Genomic DNA, 8,570 nt, shown 5'->3' on the forward strand with positions numbered 1-8,570 from the left:
GTATGTTGTCTAGTAAACAATCTAAATAAAATTTAAAAACAATATATCTCGCAAATAAATCACGTACCAAAGAGATGCTCTAAGCTCGATTCGCTGACTAAAACAATACGTGACATACAAAGTAGTCTTGCACAATTTGGTCGATATTCTAAAAACATAAATTTTCTTGTCTTCTTAACATTGAAAACTACTAATCTCTTTTATTTTTATATCATCATCATCTATATCAGATTATATCATCTCCTTTTTAGGAAGAAATAAGAAATAATAAGTATTTATCATATCATAATTACAAGTTTAAGAGCAACAAAAACATGAAGACAATTGTAGGCACGAGCTCTGAAGTTGAGTCACAAAAATCGTTACAAAAGAAACCAAATAACATATAGATAAGCAGTAAAGACTAAGCGAAAGTTCTATCGGGAAAATAAGGGCAATTTCGATTAGAAACCTCAAAACAAAACGAATTCCGGCGTGGGCGTTAAGAAAACTTCCTTTTCCAGAGATTACTTTTGGATTTATTTGTCGAATTTCGTCATTACTAATAGCACACTGATACAGAGAAAAAGAGATACTTAGCATTGAGTAGATCAAATTATCATTATTTATTGAAGCGTTCGTACTTTATATAGTGGATTAATCTTTTTACTACAATACATTTTATATTATCATAACAATATTAAAATGCGAAAGAGCGTTTGTTTGTTTGATTGTCTTTTTTTTTCATGAAGAAGCAATGAAGTAACGAAATGGGCTTTTTAGCGGAAGAAGCATGAAGTAAGCACACGCTTAGCGTGGTGTTGGCTCGAAAGTTGTATATTCCAAACAAATACATATATACATCGTTACTTTAGAATTACAAATTTAACGTGGATGAAACCGAGAGAAATTCCTTGTCTATAATTAAGTGCTCGATTGAATTGATTGGGTTCCTAGCTATTATATTCAGAAAATGTTCCAATTTAATTTACCAATTGGATCAGTATTATTGTGACGTGCAGTCTCAAAATATATGTATAGCGCTTGCCCAATTATCGAAATTCGACCTTAATAACTAACGTCTCAAGATTTAGATTTATGTTTTAACAAAAACAAACGACTATTTACAAAATTTCATTGATAACACTAAAGCTCACTTAACTACTTAACAAACAAACACAATCTGTGGGCAAACAGAGAAGAAAATGGCATAGCTGTTTCGTCTTTGACTATTTAAATATTATTAAATCAAAGTCAAGGACAACAGTAAAACTTTGACCGACTTTTAAAAAAGGAGATGGTTATCAATTCGACTGTTTTATTTTATGTGTCAGAACTTTTTTCTATATGAACCGATTATAATTTATTTCTTTGCATTTGAAAACTGGTAGTTCTCATGTGGTCACAATTTACCTAGATCTGAGTAGTAGTAGTTTTTAAGTCATTCTTTATAATCCATATTTAGTTATCTTCGACTTCTAATCAATTTAGTTTCATAATTTTCTCATTTTATTTTATTGAAGTTGGTTTTCTTTTATGTGAAAATTATTTAAATGTTTTTTTTTTTGGATTAGTAAATTTGTCTATATGTGCATAAATTTTAATGTAAAATTTAAATAAAATCAATAATTTTTAAGTATTTTTTTATCTACGAGGACGATTACAATGATTATATTATCGCTTTGTCCGTGACACTAAGATCATGCTCTAAGCCATACGACGATTAAGTTATACTGTTGTTATAAAAAATATATTATCAGCGACCTTCAATGCGCGGAATGTAGGTGGCACCATTTTTGCACTACCTATAAAAATGGCCACAACGATAACCGCACCCGATAACCGGGAGCCCTACGGCCCTCGGAGACAGTCCATGAATAAAAAAAAATAACAATTCACGCATACACTTGCAGAAATTATTTTGGATTTGTCAGTTAATAGGCAATTACGCAAATTATAATTTTGCGGGTTTGATTTTTATTACACTACGTTATTCCTTCATTGTGGAAGTCAGTCGTGAACATTTGTAAGTACGTATTTCATTAGAAAAATTGGTACCCGCCTGCGGGATTCGAACACCGTTGCATCGCAACATACGAATGGAACGAACGTCTTCTTCTTTAGGCCACGACGACTACAGTCTACCACTAACAGCTCTACCACTAATAAAGTTTAATTTCAAAAATGACACGCCATCTTAAAGAGTTTGTTTTTGAAACGAATTATTGTATACAATTACGAAATAGATAAGAGGACTACAATAGTAAAACAAATAACATTCCGTTACTGTGTTATCATTATTCAGTAATCAACGTAATACTCGTTCAGTGGTAAATATCTTCTAATACTATGTATGTACACTGTTATGGAAATGGCGTAATCTCGGAGGCGTAACAAATGAAATACGTAATATCAAAATCCGGACGTAAGCGGTTCATTATATCTAAGTATCGTTGGTGATTAATATTATAACTATGCAACATCGAACTTTAGATAAAGTTTTTTTATTGCATAGACAAGTGAACAAGCTCCCTGGTTGTCTGTAGTTTAGTGCATACCGGGGTCCGTAGACCTCACGTGAATGTCACTTTGAGACTTTGGTATTTGTCTCAATTGTATAGTGATGATGCAAATTATAAGCTATAGGATTTCGATTATTTTTACATGATGATTTTTCTTCTTTGTGGAAATCATTCGTGAACATGTCTAAAGTATATATTTATTTTTTAGTTCATTTTGCATCTGACATTGGATTTAAACACAGATATTTGAAATATTGCACTGAGCTTCCACCAGCCGCATTAATCTCGTAAATCTGAAGGTGAAATTATTCGGTTAACCTAATCAAAAAATACCAAATAGCTTAAAATCTAATTAAGAAATTCTTTATCATTATCTTAAATGCACTTGAGTGAATGAAATTTAATTTATATTTTAATTAATTTGACCGACCTACATGACCCCGTAGGTTCTATGCATAATCGAACAAAGCCGGATTTATTTCAACTGATATTATTTATGACGGAATTTTGTTTTCAAACTAGGTTAATAGTTTTAAGGTTTGACTCACAAAATTAAAAATGCGTTTGTCATTCATTATGTCAATAATGATAAAAAAAAAAAAAAACTAAGGTCCGACGTGTTCTTTGTATCTACAAAATATTTTTTCGTTTCATATTTGGAGTTCTAGTGCAAATTGACTTAAGTAATGACATACATGAAACTAATATTTTAAATCTCACGCCTAAAATAACTGAAAGGGTTCGAACGAAATTTTACACGAAACATAATTCTTAAGAAGTTTATGAATATGCGAGTTTCATTATTTTTTTATTACACGATTTGCTCGTCGCGGAAGTCACTCGTGAATAAGCTGAACACCGACATAGTTCACATCACTCGATAGGATTACACCATACTTTACTCCTTTAGGCCTCGACGAACTCAATTACATGATAAAAGTTTGGCTGACTATGCAAATCTAGACTTTTCGAGCAATTACCGTTCCTACTACCACATCTATCGTTTATACTATAAAAAAGAGGGTTATGATGGCTGTTAGTAATACTGGAATCCAAATCTATCCATGACAATATTAAGAAAATCGCATCGAAGCCACTTGTGTTTCAAAAATACAAAATTACATTTGGCGAACAGATAATATTATTTGAAAATGTCGTTGGCGCGAATTAGGTTTTTGTCGTATTTCTTCTGTTCTTTTATAACTACCGCTACAGATACAAAAAAAAATCAAAAATCTAATAGAACGATACAAAACCAGATCTGTTTGTTTAAACAAAACAATCACTAATTGCTAATGACTCGAATTGCTGACGGGAAGCTGTCAGCGATTCAATTTCTTTAAATTCGAATACACGAACGTGTCGTATCTTCTCAAATTCATTTATTTCGTATTGTGTAAATCGAGTAGCGTTTCGAGAGAACATACGGTTGTGTAACGTTTATGAGTCTTGAATTATCTTCATGAGCGAAATCATAATAAAGCAGACGATCATTATGAATCCAAGTAGCGTATTGAAGGTTAAATCAGCAGAATTAACAAAGTTGCGTAATAACTGGCATTAGGGCGTATAATACGTCATTACGGATACTCCCGATCTATTAACGGTGCTTTTTGGTACCTCAAGCACTGGTCACCGTCCTCGCCGAACCCGACGAAGGGCTCGACGAGTAAATTAACCCATAAACACAGCCCACTGAGTTTCTCGCCGGATCTTCTCGGTGGGTGGCGTTTTCGATCCGGTGGTAGATTCTGCGAAGCACTGCTCTTGCTAGGGCCAATTTTAGCAACACTCGCGGTATGAGCCCCGTGAGCTCAGCTACTCGCCCGGTTACGCTGACATAGCCTCTCAAGGCTATTTGCTTAGGTAGGAAAAAAGTGCGTATTGTATGCTCTGTGTATGGTATATACCATCGTCCACCGATTTCTGGTATGGAACATTCCTACATTATAGGCCAATAAACTACTAAACAATTGACACTTCAATCTTATAACAAGATATCTGCGGTATAGTATTTTATTTTGGTTTTCGCGATTCATAGACGTAATTGACTACTACTTTTACAGTTTAATTATGCACTTTTTTGTCATTATATTATTTCTGAGGTTTCTAATTACAGTTTTTGTGATCACCGACGACCACGCGGCAATCGATTAACAACAGGTGAGCTCGTTAACGCATTTTTGCGATAAAATGAAGAAGAACAATCATTACCAGGTAGGCCTTGATATATTTTACCGATCTATTAAAAAAAAACCCATCTAAATATCCATCGTTATCATTTTTGGAATGAACAATACCGTAATATTAAGCATATGGTTCGTATATCATACGTGGAAGTCAAGCGGTGTTGTGTCGTTTCGAAACTGCAATGTCTTCCCGGGATCACAGGGCGACGTAACTTGAATCTGTTCATGTTACAAACAAACGTCTTATACCATACCGCATTTTATATACACACAACAGTTTTATACATATTATTTCGACGACTCATACGATCAGATGAAGAGAACTTATTTTTAAACACGCTTTTATTAGCTTGTATTATTATAAATGTGTGTTTGTTTGTATGTAACGGAATCTTTGAATGTCATTTTTATCGACTTCAAGATGTCAGATTAACTTGAAAATTTGCTCACGAATCAAGAAGCGATGACAGTACCATAATTCTATAACTTTACTCTAATTTGTTAGTATGCATAAAGGTGAAATTATTTATTAGTTCCGTTTGCTAGTTAGCGTGTATTTTAAAAGTAATTATATAATTACAGGGTATCATTAGGATGCTATTGGTGCTTTGAGGTACCCCAAGCACCGGTCATCGCTCCAGTCAAAGCCGTCGCTTGCTTGACGAAGGGCTCGGCGAGTAAATTAACCCACAGACACAGTCCACTGAGTTGTCAGGTTCAGGTCAGTGAGTCATCAGGTTTGAGCCCCGTGAGCTCACCTACTAGCTTGGTGACGCAGATATGGTTTCTCTAGACCATCAGATTAGGTACGAAAAAGAAAGGATGCTATGAATCAAATAGTTTTTTTTGACTTATTGGGTGAATGAGCTGATGATCCACCTGGTGTTACCTGGGTGGTGGCCCTGACTTGAGGTCTATATCACAATTAATTAATTAGTTAATTACACAATTAGTTAATTATATTTTATTTTTCCCAAGTTGATTTTTATTATACATTATTTTTACTTTACCGTGGAAGTCGTTCGCTTACACCAGTTCAGTACGTATTTCATTAGAAAAATGGTTTCTTACCTGCGGCATTTGAACACCGTCATAATAACATCGCCCGATACGAGTTACCGAGTGTCTCCATTCTTTGGGCCACGTTTTCGAATTTTAATCATTTATATATTTAAATCATCCATATTATATTATTGTTATAAATAATTCGGTTAACATTCAGATATTAAAACATTTAGGTAATCTGTCATGTTTTTTCCTAACAGAAATACGTTTTAATTTTAAAGCTTCGATAGCTATACCTATATTTAAAATGAATATTTAGAGAATTGTAGATAAATTGCATATAATTTTCTTTGTATACTTTAAAATTTAATGCGACTAGGTATCATTTATATATAGGACACATATTACAAGAATTTAGCATTAGAATCTTAGTTAGGGAATGAGATAATTACGATGAAATTCGGTAGCGGTATACGCATACGAACTGCATAATAATGATTAGGGAAGTTAATTAAACAGAAACACAGCAGGCGGCCCGTTGGTAAGGTTTCCAAATCTACATAATTATTTGCGTGAGCAGCTGAGGTTAACGACCTGTTTAGAGTGGAGCGCAACACGAGCGCGACCAATCGATAAGGACTTGCGTAAGCGCTTTGCACGCCCTCCTAAGGGATTTACTATAAGGAGTATTTCTCTGAAGTCGTTTAAGGCGTTTTGTAATTACGTTAGAATATAAACTTTACACAAAATGTTATGAGTAAATCTCGATGGAGCTGAAAAGTTGTTACGCCACTATTGTAAGTGGTATCACGCCCTAAACGAGTTGTAGGCGAAAGACCAGGCCGTACATATTAGGCTTAGCAATTTTGTGCCGAAACATCGGAGGCTTAGAACACCCTGTCAGGATAGATTGGCTAATGGCTACATTTGACGTCAAAAATTATGACTAATGAGAAATAAACTGGGAAAACATCGTACGTAGATACTACGAGAAATAGTTGTGTTCTATTTCATAAGTTTGGTCAAAGTGATAAAATTATTCTTCGTCATGTGTCAAGGGCAATCTAAGAATTTGGTTGCCATGCACATTTCGCTGAAAACTATTCAAGTTTGAGCGTTAAATGTATTTTTAAGTTAATATTTAAGTTTGATCCCTTAAGTGATTACTGCAATTTTAGAGATTTAAAACTTGCATTTGCAAGACGGTGAAACCTAGTCAATAAAAAAACACTTATTTAAAATCTATTTTTGAATAGATTAACTTTACAAATGCTTAACTCATCGTAACAAATTTATAATAATAATCGAACTGTTACGACATTGGCAAATAAAAAAAATATGTTTGACCTATTTTTCACTTGGTTGCTATCCCTCCGTTTTACGTTTCCTTTCGGTAGCTGATAGTCATGCGACGATGATTATTATGGTTTAAATAATTAAAACAAAACAAATTAATGATACTAATAAAGTTAATTTTGATATATAATCACAGCTGAGCTTTTATTTTTTTTATTACTAAAGGCATTTCCTACGTTTTGTTTTCCACGAATGTTTTAATAAAACAATGATGTATTATTATTCGTCTCATTGTTTTTTCCAGTCTCAGTAATGGCTTGATTGTTTACGTAAACTAAACTAATTCCAGTCTTTTCCTTTTTTCAGGGCATTTTGTAAGTTCGGAATAGTCCGTTTTGTATTTTGCCACGCGTATTAAGTTGCTGTGTTAGCGACAGATCATTCGCGAATATTCTCTTACTACGATTTCTTTTACTGTCGATCATCTTTTTCCATATATTTTGACAGTAATTATAAATTGAAATTGCTTACATGTAACTATATGAACAAGCGTGTTATCGTTATATTTAATTTAACGTTTTTGGATGCTATTCTCTTGTATGTCTCAGTTTTATAGCACAACGGCTGAACGCATTACAGTTTCGCGGCAGAAATAAGCAGGATCTTGGTACCTAGCTGTGCAAGATCACCAGACACCCTACAAAGTAACTGATATCGCAACCGTACAAAGCAATAGACATTGCAGAGGATCATCTGTGAATAACCCTAAACGAGAATGCTCGGAGCTTTTACTATATAATATTTTTATGTTAATATGACAAAACTGTATATTACTTTTATTAAATTGGCTTGTGAAAACGGACTGATAATTTATAATTATACTTTAATGCATTTTAAAACTGATTTAAAAACATCTTAAAACACATGCTTGATTGTCGCGCAGTTTATGCTTTTTAAGATTACAAATATTTTGGTAATAATTTATTTTGTAAGCTGTTTCTTATAATCACAGAACAGTCGCACGCGCTATTTTCGGTCGACCTTTTTTTTTACTTATGTTGCTATGCAACAGAATCTAGAACCAAACTTGACCTACTTCTAAAGCGTTATCATAAAATTTGGCCATTGTGTTTCTGAATGTGAATAAGACAATAATGCTATGACATTAATACTAAATGGTGTATATAAATCTTTCAATGGTATAAACCAATAGTGGGATCATAAGGTTTTAATTAATGAGTCTAAATCGATTGATAGCTTGTGATGAATTGTTGTCTAGAAGAAATCAATAATGCGTTTCATTCATGAACACTGTACCCAGTTTTGTGCTTATTACAGTTTAACATTATTATTTTTTTGGTAAAATAATATATAGCGTGGTTAGATCAGAAGCAGAGCTGATGGGAAGCGAAGGCCGTTGGGAAATGAAATGCGAATCTCAGGACCGAACCCGATGTCGGATACATGTTTTTCAAATTATTAAACATATTATGATATTTATGCATTCCGCCTTATTCTCTCATTCGGACTTGTGACGTCATTTCGCCAAAACTATCGACGACTAAACTCATAGGTCAAA

The sequence above is a fragment of the Bombyx mori genome, chromosome 10, assembly GCF_030269925.1.
Source record: "Bombyx mori chromosome 10, ASM3026992v2".
NCBI lineage: Eukaryota > Metazoa > Arthropoda > Insecta > Lepidoptera > Bombycidae > Bombyx > Bombyx mori.